The 27,144-nt window shown below is 37.1% G+C and overlaps 1 protein-coding gene, 1 long non-coding RNA gene and 1 other non-coding gene across 7 annotated transcripts in view; 2 read left to right on the top strand and 1 right to left on the bottom strand.

Annotated features, from left to right (window-relative positions):
• LOC134667223 (uncharacterized) overlaps positions 1–27,144 on the bottom strand; it is a 470,671-nt gene that overhangs the window by 251,757 nt on the left and 191,770 nt on the right. The window lies entirely within an intron of this gene.
• On the top strand, positions 5,159–5,230 carry Trnae-uuc (transfer RNA glutamic acid (anticodon UUC)). The gene has a single exon. It is a non-coding gene; the product is annotated as a tRNA-Glu (tRNA).
• Positions 14,548–27,144, top strand: part of LOC134667150 (G protein-activated inward rectifier potassium channel 3-like) — a 72,117-nt gene continuing 59,520 nt past the window's right edge. For 3 of the 5 annotated variants that reach the window (XR_010098612.1, XM_063524449.1, XM_063524447.1), the window contains exon 1: positions 14,549–14,960. The gene's annotated coding sequence lies outside the window, so the exon portion shown is untranslated. Of the gene's footprint in view, positions 14,961–27,144 lie in introns of all 5 variants that reach the window. The other 2 variants (XM_063524451.1, XM_063524448.1) reach the window with 1 other exon arrangement.

The following is a 27,144-nucleotide window of genomic DNA, read 5'->3' as shown; positions in this document are numbered from 1 at the left end:
AGAAAGGAAGAGAAAAACATTGTGCCGACCCCACATAACGTAAGATAAGGGCAGGAAGAAGAAGGTTTACAGAAGGTCGGTAGAGCAGAAGGAGTGAAGTTTTTAGGGTTCCGTACCCAAAGGGTAAAACGGGACCCTATTACTAAGACTTCGCTGTCCGTCCGTCCGTCCGTCCGTCTGTCACCAGGCTGTATCTCACGAACCGTGATAGCTAGACAGTTGAAATTTTCACAGATGATGTATTTCTGTTGCCGCTATAACAACAAATACTAAAAACAGAATAAAATAAAGATTTAAATGGGGCTCCCATACAACAAACGTGATTTTTGACCAAAGTTAAGCAACGTCGGGAGTGGTCAGTACATGGATGGGTGACCGTTTTTTTTTGCTTTTTTTGCATTATGGTACGGAACCCTTCGTGCGCGAGTCCGACTCGCACTTGCCCGGTTTTTCCATTCTGACTGTGTCTGGTTCTATTCGTTTTTAGTGTTCCGTACAAAACTTTGTTTACGGAACACTTATGGGATCACTTCGGTCTTGCAAATCAGTTAAATACGTTTTTGTAGCATTAGAAAGAACTTGCAAGAAGGTAAGCGATCTTGACATGTCTTTTAATTGAAAAACGCTTATTAAAAATCAAAAACTATTACTTATGAAAGCAAAAGAATATAAATGATCGTATTAGATTCATAATTGTTACATATTTGCTGTAACTTATTTTTAAAATGTGTTTTTCAATTAAAAGACACATCAAAGATTGTTTACCTTATTTCTAATGCTAAAAAAACGAACTATAGCCTCTGTATTCGTAAGTCTTCAATTTAATGGCAACTTCTAAGAGCTATACGAGTGTACGTTTATATCAACTTCTAGACTAACTTAGTGTTATTCATTTGATTACAATTGGCTGGCTGTCAGGCAGTGTGAATCGATTTCTCATAGAAACAATTCTCATCATCATCGAGACAAAAACCAAGATTACATAATATGTATGTAGTGCGACATCGATATAATTAAAAACGTTTTCCTTGACAAAACCCGCCTCATTGTCAAATACATTTTAAATTTTTTAAACGTGAAATGTTTAAAAAACTAAATTAAAAGTAAAAACTTATTTAAATACAAGCTTTTATTTAAATGCGCTAAAAAGAATAAAATAAACTTTCCTTTAAAATTTTACTATCAAGTTTTAACGTCATTACATAATTTATATGATATAAAAGCTTGTCGCGAGATTTAAGTAGGTACTCGTATTTATTGCGTATGAAAATTTTAAAAATTGTAATCCATCAGATCAAGTTATTTATTTCACTTGTTTATCTACAAAGGTTAATCTCGCGTTAATTGCGTTAAGTTGTGTAATAATAAACACTTTAAATAAATATAAATATAGCTTTAAAGATTCTAAGTATAGAGCGACAAAAGACGCATAGATTAAAATTGTGTAGTCTTCCGCGCGCGTGCTGTGTGTGTATTAAAGTGCCAACCACATATGTATTACAATTAATAAATATGCAGTAGGTAGGTACACAGTGTTTATACATATGTGGTTAGCACATGAAATTATTTAGGTGTTGCATTAGACAACATGTTAAGGTTACTAATGGGATGGAGTGGGACAATACAGGGTGGCTGAAAAATAACCGCATTCCCGTTGCCAGGGAGGTTTTGGGATTATAATGAGCAACTTTTACTATGGGAGCAACCCCGAAATCGCGATAAGGTACTAGAACTAGACGTTTTGATATCTAGCAGCCGCCACGACAAGACCAATAGTTTCAATTTACTCTGGACAATTAAAATGCAAGGTGTTTTACATATCATTATTGCTAATATTCATTAAAATTATATTGAATGAGTTTAAGTTTAACTGCTCTCGTCAAATGCTGTATTCCCAGTGTATTCCGCCCTCTATACACCGTGTTTTTTTTGATTTCCGTTAATTTCAAGGGTGCATTCCTGAGCTTAAATCAAGTAACTTTCACAAAGACACCGATGTTTTAATTAAGTCCATTTCGGAGATAATCAATAATTAATTTTTTTCCTATAATGCTTCTACAAGCGTCTACACTTGCCTTAGGGCCGGTTTACATATTGATTAGTGTTTAGAATGAGTTCATACATTTGCTACTAAACTTAAATACAATCTCGGTCGACTGATGTATGAAATGACATTCATATGTCACAGATTTCAATTGTTTGGTTGAGTTAAATGTAATGCCCGTGTTACAACAACGCTATATACTACATTTAATTACTTTTTAAACAAAAAAAATGCAAAAAAAAAGCAAAAAAAAAATTGTATTATTGTCCCCATCAGTACCGATGTGATGGTCGTTCTTGTCTACGTGACAGCGTGATAAAACGGTGTCCGTCACTTTCTATCCCACTCTGTTAAAAAGTGACAGTTATTTTATCACGTGGATAAAGATGGATAAAGCCATCCATAATACGCCGGCAGGCATATTGAAAATATTATTGAAAAATCATACTTGCAAATTTAGTTAGGTATATTCTCATCACATTTAGGGTAGCTGACCCGGCCTACTTTTAACAAATATAGAACACTATTTTAATTATTCTAGCGAGAACATTAGGCTTTGAATTTTTCAATGACGGTTGATTTCGATTTAAGTTTAATCATTAATCACACCTAATTTTTCAAGTTTACATTGTTTTCAGGCTTTTGAAGGGTCCGTTCTTATGTAACGCACTTGAGTACCAGCAATTACATCATAGGCTACGGCCATCGCTTACCAGTATGCGTTAGGCAGACCGTGTTTGCTACCAATGCTACCATCGTGGTTTATAGATTTGATATGTAGGTACAGGTACATAACCTACTGTATCTAAGAAATTAACAAATAACAACATGGCATAATTTATTATAATGTACTTATAAAGAACCCTAAACAGGGCGTGGCTCGCCTCACACTAGTCAGTATTCTACAAACTGGATGATTTACCCGCTTGTAGGTACTCGATATCGAACGTGCGTGAATACTTCATGATATTAAGCGTATGGGCATAGGAAACGATTTCTTTCTAGTTTCCGTAGCGTACGTGTATTCACACGCAACGCTATTAACCTCTAGCCGCCCATACGTCAAACCTTGCCAAGCAAAATGAAATTTTATTTTGTCAACACAAAGTTCAAATTAGAATGGAACAGGAGACCTTTTTATAGGTCTCTGGGCGGCTAGAGGATAATAAGTACAAAACTCACAAAAGCAGTAAGTTGAATGTGCGTTTTTTGCATCTTAAAAACGGTTGGGCGTAAATATGAAATTGAAAACATGTTAAGACGAAACGGGAGCTGAGCTAAAAGTCAATTTTGAGATTTCAAGCTGAATATACCCGTCGCTCTGACGGGGCGTAACCGCGGCGTGAGAGACTGTATTTGTATGTGTAATGCACGCACACAGACGCGTGCGGTGCGCCCGTACTCGCGCTGGCGCGCACCTCACTGATTGCAATTTGCATTGTCACTTTTTGTTACTGCTACTACTAAGTAGGGTAATTCGCCAGTAATTGGCCACTTTTAATAACTGGCCGCCCTAAACTAAAAATGAATCCTATTCACCTATAAACAGAATTAATTTTAGTATAAGGTTTGTATAGGAAAGTCGTCTAATTAAACTATTTTGATCTGTGTTATTTTAAGAAGAAACGTAGGTACTTTATTAATAAGAAATTGTGTATAACGCGGGAAATCGTATTAATTTTTATTTTATTGGTATTCAGGATAACAACAGCCGTAAATATAACTAAGACATATTAATGCTTACATAAAAATAAGGCCAATAACAGTCATCCATTGAGTTACATATTAAGCGGGTTATATTTAAGAGGGAGGGCTATGTTCAGCAGTGGATGTCTTATGGCTGAGAGAATGATGATGATTGGGCTCTATTGTTTTATTAAAGTGCTAGCAAAATTCGCCAATCTACTTCTTAATTTGGTTAGTTTTAAACTAAAATCACAGTTGGATTGGGTAGATTTGTGTAGCATTTTAACCAATCGCAGGCGTGTCTCACTCCGCGATTTCGTCGCTTTGCTACAGCACGCTACAAGGTAGCTAAAAGTACATCCGTCAGGCCCCAATTTTGGGGTTTGCCATAAGCCGCGCGTGGCGCTGTCGCCACCTAGCGGCCATATCTGTGCTGATCGTAACAGACGCGTTTTGTTAGAGAGTGAGTCTTCTGTACTTAGTACTATTATTTATTCTGTGCCAATCGTGCAATCAAACAGTTATTTTTAGTCTGGAATGTAAAAACAGAGCTTAATTACATAGATACCTATTCAAGGGTATTGACTGATAACAATGTAAAAACACCTCGTGTTTATTAACGTGTGTGTGTCGAATCTTTTAACTCCTCAAGCGTGCCAAATGGCGCGCTGTGACAAGTCTCTAACGTTTCTTTAAAAGTTATTGTATATCACCGGAAAAGTAGGTATATATTATGTACAAATGTTTAACAATATCACCTATAATCGTCCTATCCAAAGTAAATGTCATGCCACGAAAACAGGTGACAAACACTCCAAATACACGAACTAAATAGTGAAATCTACATTGCGACGAGTAAAATAATACAAATCCATGAAAATTATTGTTTTTAAATATGCATCACTGGGTGAGTCATGATCAGCGTACAAAAGTCCATATTTCCAGTAGTTAAGTAACGTGGAAAAACAACTCCTTGTCATGCTCACATACGATTACAATCTCTTGATATTTTTCAAATACTAACTTTAAAATAATGGATGAAAACATGTAAAATACTTCTGACTGAACTTCCATTGTTAATGTTATTCGTACTCGTAATTACATACTTGCAACAAAATAAAACCACAATCGTTTAAGTTTGTATTTGTGCGCCATCTCTTGTTGAGTAGATGAACTACGACGACAAAACACTCGGGCGAACACGATAAACGGCGACGCTACTAGTACCGACATTTTTCGGTAGATGTCTCAGCGTACAGCTGAGTAAATAGAATAGATTGCATTTCGTTCAATTTTTGTTTAAATTGTATACTTGTGATTAATTTTTAAAAAGGAATTTAAAAAAAAAGATTAAAAACATTATTAACCTATAATTATATAACAATATCCTTGAGCTTTGTTATGCATAAATTCGACTTCATTAGCAACTCCCGTATGGTCTAGTGGCTAGGATACCTGGCTTTCACCCAGGAGGCTCGGGTTCGATTCCCGGTACGGGAAAATCTTTTGCTTGTTATTTTTTTATTTTTTACACGACTGCCCAAACAAAAAGAGTGTATTGTTTTCAGGGTTCATGTTTGTATGTGAGTTTCTTTATTCCACCATAACTTCTGAATGCCTTAACCGATTTAGATAAATTATATATCATTAGAATCCTTACCTCATCCCGACTAACATAGGCTATGTGACGTCATAATAAAATCAATATGGCGGACATAATACATGATATTGCGTGATGTTTAGAAAAAAAATTCATGCAAACCTATCGAGTGGGGCCTCAAAATGAAGAGCTTTGAAAGACGATTTAAAATATATATGCAACATACGCGTTCAAGTCTTATTTTGGTAGAATAAGGATTCACAAAATGTGCTAAGAAAAATAAATCCTTCTATCTTATTTAGTGCACTATCAAATGTAAGGGTTTTTACCGCTGATCATAAAAATATATATAAATCATATGGTATACCTAAGGTAAATACAGGAACTAAACGCAAACATGTTCTAAATCGCGCTATTGAAATCTAAACGTGTGAAATTCTATTTAAGCGATGGGCTTCGAATAATTTCTGGCTTATTGGATTCTTATATTTCTTGTGAATAAAATTATCCTTGCCTACTAAACCTAATTAACCCGCCTGCGAAACAAATTGGTTTTGTTTTAACACGTGCGTAGGTACTAAACTAATTTTCATAATAGGGATACTGCAATGTTCTGCCGAATATGCAAGAGTGATAGCGAAATTTCGATTTTCTTATTTCGCGGTAGAGCCCGAGATTGTGATGGAGTGTAGTAGTGGCGCCCCCTACGCAGAGTTTCGCGTAATATTCCCTATTGTAAGAAGTATCTATGTGACAATGTTTATACATATTATGTCTTTTCCTTCTCAAATGCTTCGAACCTTCCTTTATTCATTCCTAACCTAACTAGTAGTAAGTAGTAGACATTTGTCTAAATTCAAAAGCCGAAATGTGAGCTCCGCGTAGGGTCCAAGGGCTAGAGCGCGCGCTTTTCGCAACTTTCCCCTAAGTAATATCTTAATTGTGAAGGCCAAAGGCCGAGCTGCAAGAGTGTTGTGTTCAAACACAGACCAGCAGGCCAAAGTCCGAGCTGGGGTAGGGTCGAAGGTCAGGATCATCTGACAGGTGGAACTCACTTACTGCAATTTCCCCTAGTATAGCTGCAATCTCCCCTTTTATAGCAATAAAAAAGCCAATGGCCCGAATCGTCCGAAAAAGGCGCGTCTTTAGTATTCAAACAACAACAACATACCATAATATGGACAATAATACAAGTATCTAAATACGAAGGCCGCAGGCCGCGAACCTCGCGTAGGGCTGAATGCCCGAAGCGTCCGAGAGAGGTGTACCTTTAGTATTTAAACACAGAACAATGCAATGTTACAAGTGTCTAATGCGAAGCCCGTAGACCGAACTCCGCGTAAAGCCGAAGGTCCGGAGCGTCGGACAGGTACATGCGCTATCCTCAATTTTCCCTAGTATCTTAATTGGGAAGGCGCGATTCCACGCGACGCCGAAGACTGACCTGCGGGAGCTTAGTACTCGTGGAACTCGGTCAGACATTTGAAGAAATTGCACCCGTGGGCCTTACGCAGAGCTCGGTCTTCAGTCTACGTATTTTGACACATGTACAATGGTTCTGTGTTTCACCGCTAACGTCCCGCAGCATGGCTTTCAGCCTCGCGTAGAAGCGTGCTTTTGAACGTTTTGGGCGTTCGGCCCTACGCAGAGCTCGGCCCTCAGCCATCTAGTCTGTCGGGGCTAATAGCTACCTATATTCGCCAGTTCATCATTTGTAAGTAGGTAGTAATTACTGCCACATAAAGATGTTAGCGTCGCGTAGACTGAATAATGAAATGCAATCAGACGCATATGATTGTTGTTCGATTTGTTGCTAACAACGTGCTATTTAGCCCAGGGCCATGTGCGTCCTGCTAAAGTCGCATCGAAGGTAATCGAGTCAATAACTTTTTTAGTGGGAGTTAAAGTTATGAGTCTTTACTGTGGACCTTCAAACCCTCATGGACATGTTAAATACTTCTACTTCTTTTTAAGAAGCTATATGGGAAAATGTCAAATGTCCCATATCGTGAACACATCCACATATTATCCACAGAAAAGACGCCGGTATTCCGGAACGGTGAGTTTAATTAAAAGGTCCCAGTCCCAGGAGCTAATATCCACATAAAGAGAACTTTGTGGACGAACTAAATGCCCGAGTAATCTTTATAAATAATAGTTTTAGTTCGTTTTGTCACTAAAATGAGTAAAATAAAATAAATTAATTAAAAAATTAAAAACACGACTGCTGAATTTTAAAGCGAACTGAAAAGCTAAAAATAATGTAATTATGTTAGTTACATAAGGGGTCATGCACATTTATGACCGTGACTGTGGGTAGGTACGTGTGCATTTAGTTTCGATTGCAGTCGGGGGACCTTTTAAATGAAATAATGCAGTAGGTAAATAAAGGTCCCCCGACTGCAATCGAAACTAAATGCACACGTACCTACCTACAGTCACGGTCATAAATGTGCATGACCCCTTATGTAACTAACATAATTACATTATTTTTAGCTTTTCAGTTCGCTTTAAAATTCAGCAGTCGTGTTTTTAATTTTTTAATTAATTTATTTTTTAACTAACTAAGGCTCACCCATCCCAGTAACCCGGAGTTAAGCGTTTAAACCGCTAACCCAGTGTCAAATTGTAATGGTAACCATGGTTACTCCAGATTTAACAGGTTAAACCCGGGTGCTAATGTGGCTTTTACAACCCAAAGTCGGGTTTGGCCTCCGAAACAAGAGCACGCCACTTCCCGATCCTGCGCTGCTTCATGCCAATTATCAGCTTGAAGCTACCGCCGATCCGCTTCAACGCTGTCTCCCCAGCGGTATCTGGGTCGACCCACCCACTGGGCGGCCACCAGCCGGTCTTCCCAAATACGACGATAATTTTCGACGCATTTAATTATTCTGAGAAATGATGTGAACTGATACTGATGCAGGATTTCGTAATCTTTTTTCAAACAGGGAGAGTTGCATCAAACTGTCTGCTAACGCTTTCTACAAAATACTAAAGTACCTACATAAAGCTTTTAGGGCTCAATTACCTATATTAGGTATTTACTGGTATTTATAAACACTATAGCCGCCAACTTCAAATTGCGGTTTCAGATTTTTTTTGATGTTCAAGCGGACTATCTTTATTTATTTATTTTTATTTATCTTTAATATCTATATTATTAATGTTGTCGGTGAAAGAAAACATCCTGAGGAAACCGAACTAATCCAAATAACGCCTAGTTTCCCCCCATGGTTTGGAAGGTCAGATGGCAGTCGCTTTCGTAAAAACTAGACCTCAAATCATGGGATAACTTTGTCAACGTGTCAAGCGGAATTTGGTAAAATGCCGGGATAACGCGAGGAAAATGATGAGATATATCACTCGTTTTATCAAGAAGAAGGAAAAGCTATTGTAAGGATTTAGATTTAGAGGTTATAAAGTTTAAAATAGAAATATAACGCTTGTAAGCTCTTAAACAACTCGTTTGCTGTTCCGTTGTTATTTCCTAGCATATTGAAGTCATAATATTTACCTTGGCCATCCGTTCTCACAATCCTGGCCTGGTACTGCGAACATCGAAAATTCGAATTTCGTTATCTCCCTTTCTATCGCACTTGCTAGATTTGAGCAAAAGAGACACAGATAACGAAAACTCTAACTTTCGATGTTCGCAGCAGGCCTGATGTTTCAGTAGAGCAATACGAGAATAGATGATTTTGCCGTGGCTATAAATTTATAACTGACATTAAAGGGGAGTTAAAAAGTTGTATAAGTCGCGGTTGATGGTTTTATTGCGCACATTTTTTGAGCTTACTGAATGTATTCTGTGTATTTAGGTGCATTTGGATCACTTTGGTAATTTGACTAATATCTCTAAACCAGGGTCCAATTTCTTGAACGATATGTGTCTAGTATTATTAGTGTGTTGTCATGGCAACCCATACGATTAGACATTTCGTGGACTAATAATCATCATCATCATCTCAGCCATAAGACGTCCACTGCTGAACATAGGCCCTTAAAATTAACCGGACCGGCACCGGACTAATAATATTAGTCTAATAACCGTTCGAGAAATGGGCCCCAGAAGTACCTACTTCATACTTTAGCACCACTTGCGCTACTGTTACGCTTATCATGGTTCATCTTGGTTGCTGTTGCTACAATAGAAAGTGCTTCTATCTATAGTTTAGTAGATATTAGCAATTTTCAAAACTATCCCGCTTTCGAACTACCCCAATGCACCTTACTTGCTCTACCTATAACCTTAGCCAATGTCGGTAAATGTATTTGAATGTGAGGACTTTGCGTTGCGTCAGCTGCGCATGTCAAAGCAACCTGTGTCAATATCACACATCACCGTCATTTGTAGGATTCAACACTTCGTTAGGTGACTTCTTAGCATTTCAATGATGATTGTCAAAAAAATGTATATACTTAATTAGTCAAGAACCTAAATTAGGCACCTATATTAATGGGTTATTAAAATTAATCATATAAGTATTGTGCACACTATCCCTATAGTTGAGTAAGTTCAGAGCATAAAAAGGTCAACCACGGCGTTGCATGAACAAGAGATTTCCTTTGGCAGGATTGGTCCTTAGGACCCAAGGATGGATTTAAGAAGTGGAGCCACCCAGATTTTTGATGAAGTGTCTGCGACGTCTGAGGTTAATAATTCTTTAAGTTTAGGTTCTATGTCAAGTTTAGTATCATTTTCAACTAAATCAAAGATGTAGACATAAATTTCATCGAAATCGGTTCAGCGTTTATTGATTTCCCATACAATCCTACACCTTACCTTTCATTTATAAGGTATTTTTTTTGGAATAAAAACTATCCTATGTTCTTCCCCGGGACTCAAACTCAAATTTTATCTAAGTCGTATCAGCGGTTATTGAATATCTATACCAAATTTTATCTAAATCGTTTCAGCGGTTATTGAATCCCCATACTAATTTCCTCCTCCCTTTTCACACCCTTAAGGGATGTTTTTGGAGATTAAAAGTATGCTTTGTTATTTCCTGGGACTTAAACTATCTCTGTACCTAATTTTAACTAAATTCATGTTTTATGTATTTTTACTTCGGAATGGTGTCATTATGATATCAGAAATGAATTCGGCATCCCCGATTTATACGAAAACGATACCAATCTTGGCCTAGTCGCTTAAATGATACAGATATCAAATCAAGTTGAGAGCCCCCCCCCCCCCCCTAAAAATTTACATCAAAAATCTGGGTGGCTCCACTTCTTGAATCCATCCTTGGATCCTAAGGACCAATCCTGCCAAAGGAAATCTCTTGTTCATGCAACGCCTTATGTTAGGCCCAGCACCATCCGCTACTTTCATATCAACGCCTAAAATAAGGCTCATTGATAATCAAAAACTGGACCATAGTTGTATTATAGGACTAGTTACCTGATTTTACGGTACTTAATTACTTTTTGAAGTTGCGGACCATAGTGGTATAGTAAGTACTGGTGTAATGTTGGGTTGTTGTACGGTACCTACCTATAGTTTGTATCTTTAGGTATTTAAATAAAAGTAAACAAAATCTACCCTCAAATGGTTCCTTAAGCTAGTTGTGGGTAGATGAAAACATTACATGATCAAATAATGTAGGTTAAAGTCAGGTCATTCAGTGACAGATCCAGGCGGCTTGGTATTTGGTTAGTTAACCAATAAATGTTATAATTACCCGAAAATTTACAAATTATTTGCTTAATTTTATTTAAATACCTGTAGATTAGATACAGAGTGTAGCTACTTCATGTTTACTTTGACAGTGTCTGGTAAAATTACAGCAGTTGTAGGTTATCGTCCTCTGCAGGATTTATCTCTCTCGAGGTTATGTATTCTCATCGTTGAGTGCACAGGCGAATGATCAACTAAAGAAAACCAGTTAAACTGACCCCAGATAGGTGAGGTCAATACTGATTTAAAGTCATTTTGGTTTCGTAAGTTATTTATAATAATTGGTGTACCTGCAGAGTATTTTACTCGCCGATAAGTTTTCACACACCACCTGACCAACAGAGTGCATGGAGCAGAATTTGATTATTTCGATGACATCTTTTTGGACACAGATTGTTAAGCAGTATAATATTTATGTAAGGGGTCATCCATTAATTACATCACACGTTTAGGGGGAGGGAGGGGGTCAAGAAAATGTGACATATTGTGACATGGGGGAGGGGGGAGACACAAATTTTGTGACGTCACTTTAACTTCATCAGTAACCGAAAATTTATTTAAATTATTTTATTCGCTGTAAATTTCAATAACAAGTTTTTAAAACGATAATCGTTATGATTCGTTTAATTTTCTTTCCTAAACTGTTTTGGGTTATAAAATTACTAATATTTATATCGTCAAAAATATTTTGATAAAATGTTAATAATACTTAGGTACTTATTTAATTCGATTTGGCGATTTCGTAGAAAAAATGTGACGTCACACTAGGGGGGAGGGGTTTGCCAAATATGACCAAGTGTGACAAGGAGGGGGGGAGGGGTCAAAAAACCTAGAAATTCGTGTGACGTAATTAATGGATGACCCCTAAGTATAAGTTTTATCAACCAGTTTTTTTACCGAACGGTCTATAGTGTTGACTCTGTGTAGAATAATATAAGTAAAGAGAGAGTGGTAGGTAACTCCGCACATCAGTTTTCTTACCAAAACGCGCGTTATTTCGTAGTCGACATCTAACGTCAAGTAGTGGAACTATCAGTACCCCTACTCGACACCAGATGTCACAACTGTCGCTACCGAAAAAATGTACTACTAATACAATTTACAACTAATATTATAAGCAGAAGGCGTTGAAAATAGACTTCCAGTTAATCCGGTTATAATAGCTGAAAATGGTTGGATATTAGAATTTTCGTACGGCGTGACATCTAATGTCAACTAGCAGTAGGTACTGATAAATTCCGCTACTTGGCGCTAGATGTCGGCTACGAAATAACGACCGTTTTGATAAGAAAACTGATGTACGGAGTTACCACTCTTTCTTTACTTATATTATATTACTCTATGGTGGGGACTGTGGGGAGACCGAGGTGAGTTGTGACAGAGGAGAGTTGTAACATCGTAAATTTTTTGGAATCTTTTAACTAAAAACAAGTTCAAGTTACGAGCTAACAAACGCACACTGTTGCGAGCTCGCTAACAGTCATTAGATTCCAAATAATCGACAATGTCACAAATCTCATCTGTCAAAACCCACCTCGGTCTCCCCTACAAACACAGAGTGAATAGCGTATAGTCAGACCAAGAATAATCTGCAGCGGATTTAATAGCCCACGCAGAGCAAGTGTTATTTTAAACGTCAGATTTTTATGAAATTATGACGTATAAATGACACTTGCACTGCTTGGGCTATAAAATCCGCTGCAGACTTTTTTTGGTCAGACTCTAGTTTCCTTCCATCATGTTTGCCACCGACGTGGTATAAAAAAAGATCTTAACCGCATGTTGATGGGAAAGTTTCCGAAAAATTGGAAAAGTTCTAGGATATTTCAGGAAAATTTTACCTACAGGAAATTCACGAAATTTTCATTTTGGAAACGGTCGAGCCCCGTGCACAAATGTAAGAATTTTCCGAAATTTTTCTATTCGTATGTGTAAATTTCGCATTTATGGAAACTTTCTAACGGCATATCAGTACTTACAGTGGTTCTTTAGGTGAGTGCTCGGTTAGAGATTAGCAGGGGTTGTTGTGCACAACTTATTTATAAGTACACAGATAAAATATGACTTGTTTATGAGTGCGTAATTAACTTGTGTACAAACTTACATCACTTACATTTAAGAGCTTGTAAAATTCCGTTAAGGCCAGAAGATTATTCATTCGAAAGTTGATTTAACCTTTAGTAGGTACTTAACTATACATCACATTATAGGTATTATCAATTTATGTGTATACCTAGTATCCATCTAATTGTTTCGCAAATACTGATGTGCGGTCGAAAAGTTTTCAAAATTGCAAAATTTTCACTTGGAAAATTTCGGACAGTTTTCATATTTTTATGTAAGAATTGAAATTTCTTTCTTCTTCTTTTTTTCTTCGTTTGTAATTTTATTTAAATGAAGAAAAAACTTACAACAGATACAATATAAAGTTAAAACTAGAAATAAAATAAAAATACAAACTATAAAATATACTTACCTACAAAAGAAACCAAACTATAAAAAGTTGTGATTTTTTACCGCAATTGCCGAGGACTTTTCCAACTTTTTGAAAACTTTCCACATCTTGCACATAATATTATTATGCACTGCAAAGTTAAAAGATGTCTCCCAAGCCATTTACTTTTGAACCATATGTCCAAAGAAAAAAGAAACATCGTGAAAGTAGAGCATAATAAAGACATTTAATGAAAACTATAGAGATTGTGATCAGTAGAGCCCGATATTGAGTTATTGCAAAAACACCCCTGCATACGTATTAGTAGCTAAACTAATACCCGCCGTTCAAGACAGCCTAATATGTGTGCTAAACTAATAGTTTTGCTGCCTGCTTTAAGATACTTATAGCCCCCGTTCAAGACAGCCTAATGTGATGCCAGGGTTACTACGGAACGGAGCATGACCCGACATTATCTTGGCCGGTTTATTTATGTAGGTAATTTAGCAGTTAGGTAGTTTAGTGGTTTTAGCTCAGTACCTCGGTGACTTGATCATATTGAAGTTTAAGTTAAGTAAGTAAGTACGTTCAATTAATTATAAGCTATAAGCTACAATTGGCGAGAAATCGCACAGGATCGAGGAAAGGGGCGCTGTCTTGTGTCGGAGGCCAAGTCTCATTTTGGGTCGCTTAGCCAACGGAGTAAGTATTAAGCTGCTGTTAAGTATACTCGTAAAATACTCAGAACAGTCAAGTGAGTAAAATTTCTATGGACGTCTTGACTGCTAAGCAGTAAGTATAGAGTAGATAGTAGAGTCAACATCCGCATATCATTCGCGACGATACTACGCGTGATTGGCTTTCTGAGTGACAGATTCACTCATGAGCGAAATTACGATAAGTACCTCACCCGAATACTCAGAATTTCCCATAACCTACATGTCATATGTCATCTGTTTTCCAGAGTCGTGAAAGGAAGCGATTCGCGACGCGGTCGCCGGCGGCGCATTGGAAACGCACGTTAGATAACAGTTCCTCTGAACAGGCCTTCGATCATCACCTCTCGTAGTTTATTTTTTAACGGCTGCGAATATACAAGCGTAGGAGATCGCGGCTTACAGCCAGTTGACGCTCAGCCGACACACGATTCGCGTCGCGCGCAAGCCAGTTTTCCCGCGCGAATTTAAAAAGCGCGTGTTCCAAATTTAAATTGCAAGTTCCTTTCGATCGTTCCGCGGTACACAACATGCCTAAAAAGAAATAAAATAGTTGAAATCAAGTCGCGTTTTAAGTTATTTTATATATTATTTCAAAACATGTGCTAAATTGTGAATTCGTGTTAATGACATTTGTTTAAGTGGCGTATTCGGGTGTAAAAATCTGTGATAGTACATTGCTGTGAAACTTTGTACCCAGTGCATAACTTTAACCGTTCGGTTGTATTCCAGTTTCGTGAAATTAAATTTCGCGAAGCGTTCGATAATTTTTCTTTATGATAGGTCCATATATGAAGGTAAGTCATCACTGTTATCATAACGTTAGTGTGAGTTGTTTGTTATCTTATTCATAGTCCACTATGTACAATTGTTAACCTATAAAAAACTATAGGTAGGTACATATCTACTCTAAAGCTGTTTAAACATTGAAAATGAACATGAATTACATCTATTAGGTATATAATGTCACTATAAATTAAATAAGTAATAAAGAACGTTCCCAAACATATATATGTATCTAAGGTGTATTCGGGTAATACCGAATGTCGGATAATTCCGAAATTAAGATGAAAATCACCCTTAATTCCATCATAATAAAAGTCTCTTTTCGGAATTATCCGGCAGTTTTCGACATCCGGAATTACGCGAGTAAACCTTATATAGTAACAGCACCAGTCATGGGACATTTAAGAGGGAATTTGGAGTATTTGTGATATTTCCCTAATACATGTGAATGGTCTACCGCTTAGCGTATTGAAAGATGAAAGTCCTACCCGTCTTTCATGTTTCAGGCGTGTTGTATCAAAGATACTGCAATGAGTTTCCACATACTTAACAAATTAAAACTATGCTATTTTTCTCCAGTCATGGACACCAAAGCTCCAGTAATGGGCCCCCCAGTAATGGACACTGCTCTATCAGTATAATATAGTGAAATAGGTCATCAGATCTGGTCCATGTTATCATAATATTGCATTATCATCCGATTTGCATATTTAATTACGAATACAAAATTTCAACTCAATCGGAAAACGGGAAAGTGGCTCAAACTCGGCTACCAAGATTTGACCCTCACTAAAAAACGATATTAATTTATCCGAAGTCCGAGCATACCTCCTGGTTGACATATTTCGTAACTAAATTTACTTCTGTATTGTTTAAACATGAAATGATGGCATGGTAAGCATCATTATGTAAATTGTCCCATTATAGGAGGTATGCAGTTTTACAGCTCCTATAATGGGATTGGGCCAAATACCACTATTTTTTTACATCTGTGGAGTCACAACATAGTATGTTGTATACCTTATCTCATGGTAAATGCAATTAACAAAACACATTCTAGTTTTCATCAAGTATTAATTAATTAAAATTTAATAAATTAACTCACCTCTCTTAGCGAAGTTGTTAAGAATTCGTAGTGGTATTTTTTTTCAGTGACACGACAACTTTTGGGTTGACGCCAATTTCTTAAAAAACAACCAAATTTAATAAAAATTCAAACTGAAACAGCTCTAGGACTCTTATTTATGATAATATACAGGCAATGTTTATAAACTGCTTTTAGACACTTATTTTACAGGATTTGTGGTTTTTTGTCCCATTACTGGTTCCACGCCCATCATAGGGTACACTACTATAAATACTAAACTAAACTCAAAATGTACAAAGACCTTATTAGTTAGTTATCGGAAATCATTGGTAGGTGTAGAAAACAGGATGCTCTAAAGAACCTCAATAGCTATTAAGAAGTTTTTATTAATAGCTATCGATGTTATGATGTTAAATTAGGTTATACCTACCTAGTTTAGTGAATATGAATTGACCGACTGCTCCCATTAAAATGTTGGTGAGTAAACCACTTGAATAATTTATATTTCCCAACCGCTTTACGTATAGTGTTTACGTAAAATTTCAAATAAAAATTTCATTTGATGATGATGATGATGATGATGATGATGATTCCATCCCAATAAGGAATAAATGTGCAGATATTATTGACGTAGACGTGACTGTGACGACGACAAGGTGTCTCAGTGCCGGTTTCCGCAAACTTCTCTTGTCAGACCTGTGGTAGACCATGTCGGTCTTGCATCGGTCTATTCAGCCACTAAAAACGGTGTCTCTCCGGTGTTACACCATAAATCGTCTGCAATAGATGAAAAGGCCTATGATGATGATGATGAGGCGTGACTGTGCAGGTATTTAGATAACGTTAACAATTAAAATTAACCCGTAATAGATATCGATATTGGTCACGACTTTGCGTCACGTCTGGGGTATAAAAACGGTTTTGCAACGGTGGGTGTTTCTTGAAATTTCGGACCTCTGAGTCATACTGTGTCTGGCCGTGGATCGTTGATATCATTATACACACATATGTGTGTGTTCCAATAGCTTACATCTGAATAAATTACTATTCATTCATCGACCTACCCAGTTTAAAGTTTTTTTGTAGTTTTATTCAGAATTATCCGGTCATTCTCCGAATTTAGCAATACTTCCAAAACATGTTCGTTAAAATTCACTTGCAAGAATCTCGTTTCTTACCATGTTTTCAAAATAGCCGAGTAAATCGAATGTTTAACCTCAATAAGGTCAAATTGATTTAATCAGTTCTATTTGAGCGAGCGATACCAAAACAAATGTATAGGTATGATTGCTTGTAATATGTAACAGAAATAGATGTTCCTAACTGTATGTACCATATTGTTCTCCTAACTACAAATGAATATGTTGCAGTTACTAAGCACCACTTGCAGCATTCCACTAACCCGGGGTTAACCGGTTAAACCTGAAGTTACCATGGTTACCAGTACAATATAACACTGGGTTAACGATTTAGTTAACGTATACCTACTGCGTTCAGCCATGGCATTTTCCTAAAACATTTTAATCGATCTTCCTCAAATAGGGTAAAGTTTGTAACTTCGACACATTTGGCCAAAAAGCCAGGAGTCATTAAACTTGTGGGAGGGACATATGGTAATACTTACTCGGGTAATGAACTATTTGAATTTGCCTTTTCAGTACTTGATATATTACCGGCCAAACTACAAAATCACCAATATGTCTTGTTTAGCCTATTTTCTCATAAGAGCATTTTATATTTTAAGTTGTGGCCATAGTCTAATAAAACATGGTCTTCTCTTCCCAGAGTGACACAAGCCTACGTCATAATAACATGGCCGCTATATATAGCGCTATCGCATATTATCATATAGCGCTGTCGCATGATGACGTAGGCTTGTGTCAGTCAGGTGACCTAGAAAAGACGGGAAGAGAGTACCAGGCGGAGTATATTATTATACCATGCTTGTGGCTATCTTCCGTGTAGGTATGTGTGGTGGTAAAAAATCGTGGGTTTACTCGGTTGTGCCATATAGAGTAGAAAAAATTGATGACTAAATATTCGGTCCGAATCCTTATCATACACAGACAAGAGATTATGTTATGTTTAAGTCACGTCTAGGTAGATGTGACTTAAACACGTTACTTAAACGTGACAGGTGAAAATGTACGGGGTTTGACATTGACCGTCAGTTTTGTGACGATTGCTAGACCGGCATTGGTACACAGTTAAGTGAAAACCTATAAACAAGTTGACTCCTTGAAAGTGATCAGTGTGAGCTCTCTAAGATAAAGTTGATTTCAGAAGTTTTGTTGTCTTAAATGTAGTAGAAACCACATTATTAATTCAGTTTCAGGTCAAAACTAAAAGAGGTTAATAAGATGCGGATACATCAAGCTATCAGCGGCTCATTTCAGAAATATCACATATCACCCACTATTTTTAATTAGCTTGTCTGTAATGATTAATAAATTGTTTTATTTATTGTATAGTTGGACTGATGACGGCCGCATTTGACCCCGAGTAATGAGCACACGTAACAAGTCTGTTATAATGTTGTCACCGATTTAGTTGGCTATTTATCTGGCTACCTATTGTTTTGTATTAAACGTGTGAAGATTTACACAACTTGTTAATGTTAAAGACGATATTCTACCTTGAAATCTGGATTGGTAATGGGCGTATGGACCAGAAACCGTTAATAATAGTTTTTGTAACGATATCAGTTTGTTAATTTGTAATGTTTTTGTAACTGAGTTTTAATGTTATATGGTTACAGCTGCTTTATTAGTTTCATCTGAGTAAAATATCGCGACTTTAATTTGAGGTACCTAAAATACATCATAATTATATTATAATTAAATAATCATAGATTAATTATGATTGTTTCATTATAATCATTATACATAAACTTCGGCAAAATTATTTTTTCTACAGTAATGACATCTAGGTATTTTTGTCTTCTAACAGTTGTATCTACTATACATATCTATTAGTCATAGCGTTGAGTTTCATAATGTTTAAAGTACCTACCTACTTAAACGCATTAGTGTCAAAAGGACGCTGAATAATTTACAGTTCCGTTCACATTTCGCGTCCGCCTACAATACGAATTGTACAACATACAAAATACTTCTTCATTTAGTGTCTAAACTATCACACCAAGTCCGGTAATTTACAAAACATATTGTATCCAAAGGAAAACTGGAAACACAAATTTATTGCTTATCTTGAACAGCGGCACAAAACAAAATGAAATGCCATTCGATTTTAAATCTTACCAGTAAAAGATAGAATATTGATGCAATAGCATTTCATTTTGAGTTGTGCCACTGTTCTTGATAAGCAAATGACGAAAATGCTTAACACTGGTCTACGACACAATTAGAGCGATTGTACAACTCCTTCCTCCATGTTTTGCCACTCAGTTGTACATAAGAGAAGCTTTGGATAAGGGGCAACTCTATACACACGTAACACTGAGAGCACCTTGCACAGTATCCAGTAAATTACTTTTTCTCAAAAATGGACGTCAAAGTCGACTTTGCCGTGTAAAAAACAGGTCGCGAAGCGCGGAGTTTATGGTCAGTCAAAAATTAAAAAGTTAAAAACATTGCAGTCTCGATTATAGGACTGCAATGTTGCATACTAATTTTATTCCATTATTTGTCGAGTTGCAAACTTTTTAAAAGTTGAAATGGCCATATCAAATGAAGGCACAGGCCCATTAAACAGCCAAACAGATGATTAGTACCGCGACTATTTAGCTGTCTCAAATAGGTTGGCGTATTTTCGGCAGAAAAATACACTTCTATTTTTTTATTAAAAAAAATAAAAAGGCGGGCAAGGGCTTTGTTCTGTGAAAATATATAAGTACGTAAGAATGTTGCTTTTGTAAAATATTTCTATGATATTTATATTTCTTGCACCATTTTTGAGAAAAGCACTATATATGACTCGGCTGGAAGTCTACTTGCTGGCTTCGGATTCAATTAAACGGACTCCCAAGGTCGTCCGTTTAAAACGAATCCTCAGGCTGCAAGTAGCTACTTCCGAGCCTCGACAATAATGTACTATTCACCACACCAGCTCGGAAGGGCTCACTTTGCACTTCGAAAACTGATAGCAAAATTGCATTTTATTCACATGTGAGACAAAGTAATCAAATGCAAATTTTGAGTTAGTTTCTTATGTTTGCTGGTAGAATTGACTTTTAAATGATGATTTTGGATGACAAATATTTAATAACATTGATTTGGATTTGATTTGGTTTGATTTTGTTTGATATTTTACATTTAAAATTTGCTTCGGGTTGGTGTGGTGAAAAATATTGTGTTTCACTCGGGGGCAAATTTTGTTTAACCCACGTGCTTTGAAACCCTCGCAACGCTCAAGATTCCATTTTTCGAAGCACTCGCTACGCTCGTGGTTCAATTTTGGAATCTTTCGCTTGCTCGGGTATCAATATTAGCACGAGCGGTTAAACAACAACTTTGCCCCCTTGTAAAACAAATAACTATTGATTGAGAGAGGGGGCATGGCAAATCGTAGGTCTACTTAATAAAACAATTATGTGATGTGACCCATTTCTTTAATAAACTTGAATTACATGGTAACTTCTACGAACTGACTCTGAACATGGCTATTCAGGCTTGCCTACCCATATGTTTTACGCTTCAAAATTTTAAACTCTTTATTGAATCACAAATACCGGCAGCCGGCATAATTTCAACGTAATAATGGTAATTTGGAACCAAAAATACGGCATTGTACCATCGCGTGAACTTCCGTTGTATGGTGTTGGTGTGGGCTATATTATTCTCTTGTTACATTATAGTGGGAACAAGCAAGTTAGGTACCCGTTAATGATAAAGCGAGCTGCAAAAGTACATACCTACCTGCCCACTCTATGAATGAATTCCAAAAAGCCTGTTTGTACGAATATATCAGGCAGGACCGCTTACTATATACGTATGCCATCCTCTTTTCGATTACCTATTTTTCAGATTAAGTACCTATATTTCTAATTACCTATCAGGGGGCCAAGCCAGAAGCTTTACAGAAAACGCCAATTGAAACGTATCTTTTGAGGTCGCATCGGTCGTCCCGGTACAAGTTTACTTTTAGATTGGCGTTTTTCGATAAACGATGGACATCTTGGCTACGGCCTCCAAGAAAATCATGGTGATAGAGCCAGAACTTTTTGAGAAATCAATTCAAAGTAAATAGTTGGGTCTTGCAAGCCACACCCATTAAATCAGCTAACTCATACCAGACAACGGCGCTATTCATTCTATGAATTGAATGACATATTGAATGAGATTATGCAATGATCTGCATTTATTATGTACGGCTGTTCGCACGCGACCATGGTACAGTCAACAGTAATAAGATATTTCAATCTTTACTTTATAAACGCTGTAGAAAATGTATTGGAGATAAGTATAAGGTGCTCGAGATTACCTGCACAATTGTACATTATCTTAAAAACTGATATTGTGTCCAGTTTACGCTGATTGACCTTTTTAACAAAGTATTTAGTAAGAGACCTAGGTACCCTACATAAGACCTAGACCTAGTTAAAGACATGCAATATGTATCGCATTAACTTAAAAGGCGTATTAAAATGAAAACCGATCCTCCCAAAGCGGCAGAGACTCGCGATATGTTTTAACTGGATCTTTCAGTTCATACTTTTTTATACTCGTAAGAGTCATAGATAAGTACATTCGCAGTATTGCTCGATAGATATGATTTTATTCGATTGTAGGTATACATTATTTATCAAAGTAGGTATCATGTATTATTAAAATGTAATATGCCACCAGGAAAACTGCTAGTGGCAATTAAATTACTAAGTAAATGTATGGCGTCAATGGTCACCTCACTTGTTCGAACTCAGTATTTGAACTACGTCACAATACATTCTGTGTATAATTTATACCTGCTATAGCTTGGCCCTAAATACTCGTAGTAATGACCTCAAGATTCGATGAAGAGATACGAAAGATATAAAGTGCGTTAAATTAATTAAATAGATTTATTTACTTAGCATGGAAACAAATTACTAGTTTAAACTTGACACAATTTTTACAAATATGTACCACTACTTTTGGTGGCAAATAATAAACTTGTTTTATTATTCATAATTATATTTTAAATTTGTCTTTTATGTTAGGCCGCGTTAAAATGACCGAAACACGCCTATGCCGATAAAGCCGGGTCTCTATTTGAGCGTCAGCAATAGGACGGACATGAACCGTTTCCTGGTGATATGGTTAGTTATAGTTATGCTAATAATATTATGTAAAATAACGAATAATAGGTAATATGTAAGCACAGTTGTTTTACTTATATGTTTTGTACGGAAGTTGTATATTTATGATCAACAAACATCGTAAATTTTATAGCATTTTTGGTGCAGCGGAGTGGTGTTAACGGAATTGATATAGATAATTCCAACTGAAATGGTAAATTAAGGTTAATATTAACGTGATTAACCCTAATTAATCATTAGGGTTAAAATTGTTTATACAAATTCCGTTAACACTACTCCGCTGCACCAAAAATGCTACAAAATTTACGATGTCTGATGATTAATTAACTGTCCTACTGACGGTAACGGCAAATTGACTATCAAAAATCAAATCAAATATCAAATATCATTTATTATCAGATTTATCAGGCAACTAAGGCCCATAGATACATACCTTACAAACAAACATACATACAATAGTAAAATCTTACAAGCTAAACAAAATATTTCGGCGAAACGGCGGTTTTCAGTTGTGTCGCATGTTCCGGTGTAGGATTATGGATTATGGGTTAAAGCTCTCCACACACCTTACTTAATTCAGTAACGGAAGACAGGGACGCACCAATACGTAAAATTCGTAGAAGTGAGTGTCAAATTACCCGGCGCTAGAGTCGGACCAAACTAACACTGCATGGCATTGGCAATGACAAAATGTGGCAAAGTCTTTAATGTCAAATTTGCTAGATATGACATTTATAATGAAACTTCTTCGTTTTGTTTTATCCAAGTAGTCGGTGCAAAGTTAGCTTTAGAAGGAAGCTATTCCTATAGCTCAGCGGTCGCCAACCTTTTAGCAGCCATATACCAGTTAAGAGCCAACAGGAGTGGTCATTTCTCCATACACGTTTGTATACTGTACTGTACTCGACTGTTTCCTCCGTGGGTTTTGATGCTAGCGCAATGATTTTTTCAACACAGATTAATATTGTCAATATCCCGTTTTGCTTTTTTTGATATTTTTGTTTTTTAAGGCGCTAGAGCCCTTCAATATTGGCCAAAATGGCCTCATTGACTATGCCGCAATGAGAGGCGTAGTATTCAAAACTAATATTAATTAGCCAAAAAAGCAAAACGGTCCGACACAGATAATTTCATAATCATTTAGATTTCCAAATTTAGTTACGATTGGTTAAGTTTTGGAGGAGGAAACAGTCGAGTACGAAACCTCGATTTTTGAGATTTTTACGCAGGAATTTTCGCCTTGTCCTTATCGCACTAGTTTTAGGAGCCGCTTCCGTTAGCGAGACGGGTATATTCACCTAAAATATTTAAAACTTAGCTCCTGTTTCGTCTTAACAAAGTTGACGTGGACCGCACTTTGTTAATATTTATGACTTTATCAGACATTGTCGTTTGTCAATATTACATACAACAAAATATATAAGCCAGGAAGGCTCGCGGGCCGCCGGTTGCCGACCGCTGCTAGCTTTAGCTGACTTACCTTCCCCGGAGTTATTCTATTCTAAATAGGTACCATTGCGCACTAGGAGGTAGTCATTGCGGTCTTGATTTGATTGGTCTACCACATAGAGTTACCACGTGGAAACTACAGTAGATGCGATACGTTTTGTTTGTGACTTCATGAACACGAGCGTGGTTTAATCATAAAATGACGATATTGTTATTAGGTAAAATAATAAGCGTTCCGGACGTTTGTATTTTAGTTTTTATTTTATTTTGGGTAGTTTCATTTCATAACTTTGACGATAAAGAGGAAAACCCACCTCACCCCGTAGTGCCTCGTATTTGGGGTGAGAGGGGATACATTATTTTTGTAGCAGTAGCCTTAAAATCCCTTCTCACCCCCCTCTCAAACCTTCTCTCCCCATTCATAACCCACATCTCCCCGCGAAACCTACTCACCCCGTTTTACGGTAGATACTGGAAGGCAATTATAGAAACTCACTGGTAGTGACATAGGTTAATCTGTCAACTGATAAAAATAATAATCTCTTGTCTTCACCTTCTTTGTAAATCCCTTCCACTTTCACGTGGAATCATTCAAGCTTAATTAATTAAGAGGCTATTTATAAATTAATTGCATGATAATTAGTTATTACATCATTTAAAAGTCAATGAATTGTTTAAAAAACTAGTAAATCGTTGCAAAGGTACAAAGTTTATCGTAAATGTGTTTCGCGATTAACTTTGAGTGACTGGCGCCGATGGGGTGACTGAGCATTGACGTAATCATCTGATAGGAGTGGTACAGTCGACGTCAAATATATGTGTACACTTTTCGCCTTATTACAAAGGAGTAAGGTGCAAAAGTGTAAATATATCTTTGACGTCGACTGTACCTACCAATACTAACTTGTACTTATACAATACAGCGTGGAAATACAATATGATCGAATATGACCAAACACATCAACTTTTTTCCCACTTGAAACCTTGAAATTGGTTTAATAAACTTTAAAATAATGTTGTAGGTAATTTAAACCCATGTGTTGTCTAACTTGTCTACTAAGTGCCTTTTAGTAGAATGCGTATTACTTATTTGGGGTGTTGTGGGCCTTTGAGTGCCGCTTTGACCAAGCTATGATCTATGGTGACGGCCCTTTAAAGTTCATTACTAATGCCCGTTGAGTCCAGGAAATTCCAGATTCTTTGGGCCGTAATGCTCTGTACCTCATAGGATTCCAATATGAGTCACCCTAGATAGGTACTTTACAGTTACGAAACGCCCTCGAATAAGGGTCGATGACCGCGAAAAATTCTCTCAAAGGATAGAAGAACTGAGATGCAACTGGGCTGAGCTGAATTATGATCAATATACAGTAGAAGAAACCTGGTCTCAAGCCAAATCGATTATAATAGATTCTGTGAAATCTGCAGAACGACCGAAAGATGCGACACAAAAACGCCAACGCTGGATGACGAATGAGACTCTCGCTATAATTGAAGAAAGACGTGTTTTAAAAGCTATTGGGGCTAGTACCACACAGCAGAATAATCTAAACTCCCGCATTCAAGGTGCGTGCCGTCGTGATAAAAATATGTTTCTTCAAAATCTTCTTCTTCTTCTTCCTCGCGTTATCCCGGCATTTCGCCACGGCTCATGAGAGCCTGGGGTCCGCTTGTCAACTAATCCCATGATTTGACGTAGGCAACTAGTTTTTACGAAAGCGACTGCCATCTGACCTTCCAACCCAGAGGGTAAACTAGGCCTTATTGGGACTAGTCCGGTTTCCTCACGATGTTTTCCTTCACCGAAAAGCGACTGGTAAATATCAAATGATATTTCGTACATAAGTTCCGAAAAACTCATTGGTACGAGCCGGGATTTGAACCCGCGACCTCCAGATTGCAAGTCGCACGCTCTCACCGCTAGGCCACCAGCGCTTCTTCAAAATATATGCACAGAAATACAGAGACACGGGGAGAAGCACGAAACCAAAGACCTTCACAAGAAGATCCGTGAAATTACTAAAAAGTTTAGCTCTAAAACATGGACTATCGAAAACGCAGAAGGAAGGGTCGTTACAGAGCTGGAAAATATTCTAGAGGTCTGGAAGGATTACTGCCAGTCGCTCTTTTTTGACCCCAACTCGCACAACTATGTCTCTACCAATCCAGAAGATCAAGACCTGGAACCTCATATAATAAGGGAGGAAGTTAAAGCTGCAATCAACCATCTAAAGGAAGGGAAGGCAGTTGGAAACGACTGTATTCCAATTGAAACAATCAAGTGCTGCGGAGATTTTGGCGTAGACATATTTCACACTATATGTAACAAGATCTGGAGGGGCGGGCTGTGGCCAAAGGAATGGACGCACTCTGTGTTTATACCATTACATAAAAAAGGGTCTACGACAAAATGCAGTAACTATCGTCTTATAGCACTCATACCCCATGCTAGCAAAATTTTACTCCATATAGTGAACGAAAGGTTGAAGGCTTATATTCAGAAGGAAATAGCACCAGAACAGGCCGGGTTCGTTAAGGGCAAAGGTACACGAGAACAGATCCTAATCGTGAGACAGATAATAGAGAAAGCAAAGGAATTTAACAGACCGACTTTCATATGCTTTGTTGATTTCCAAAAGGCATTTGATTCTGTTAGATGGCCACAATTGTGGAAGACCCTCATGGAAATGGGAGTACCGAAGCACTTGGTGCATATCCTCAGGTCCCTTTACGAGTATGGCTCTGCTTCAGTCAGAGTGGATAATGTCACTTCCCAACCACTACATCCTTCGGCAGGAGTTAGGCAAGGTTGCATTTTGTCGCCTCTTCTGTTCAATATTTACACGGAACACATTATGAGAATAGCTCTGGAAGAGTGGACAGACGGTATTCCTATTGGCGGCAAAAACATTTCAAATCTCCGATACGCCGATGATACTACATTAATAGCAACGAGTAAAGAGAACATTGCGGAACTATTAAACCGTGTTGAACGGTTACATATCAGAATACCGAAAATCGATTTACCTAATGTTGAATCACCTATGCTCGTTTCACCTATTTTTTTAAATACCTAATGATCAATTAACCTAAGCTCATAACACCTAATGAACGAATTACCTATTGCACGTTTCACCTACAATTGGTTTACCTAAGCTCAGAATACCTATGCTCGATTCACCTAAAGTTGAAACACCTAATACTCGAAATACCTAAAGCTAATATACCTAATACACGAAACACCTAATGTTGATATACCTAATGCACGAAATACCTAAACTCGGTATACCTAATGATCGAATTGCCTAAAGTTAACATACCTACTGCACGAATTACCTAAAGTCGGTATACCTAATCATCGAATTACCTAAAGTTAACATACCTAATGAACGAAATACCTAAA

The sequence above is a fragment of the Cydia fagiglandana genome, chromosome 9, assembly GCF_963556715.1.
Source record: "Cydia fagiglandana chromosome 9, ilCydFagi1.1, whole genome shotgun sequence".
Taxonomy (NCBI): domain Eukaryota; kingdom Metazoa; phylum Arthropoda; class Insecta; order Lepidoptera; family Tortricidae; genus Cydia; species Cydia fagiglandana.
The sequence above is the reverse complement of the archived record's forward strand: the minus strand, read 5'-3'. Positions and strand labels throughout refer to the sequence as shown.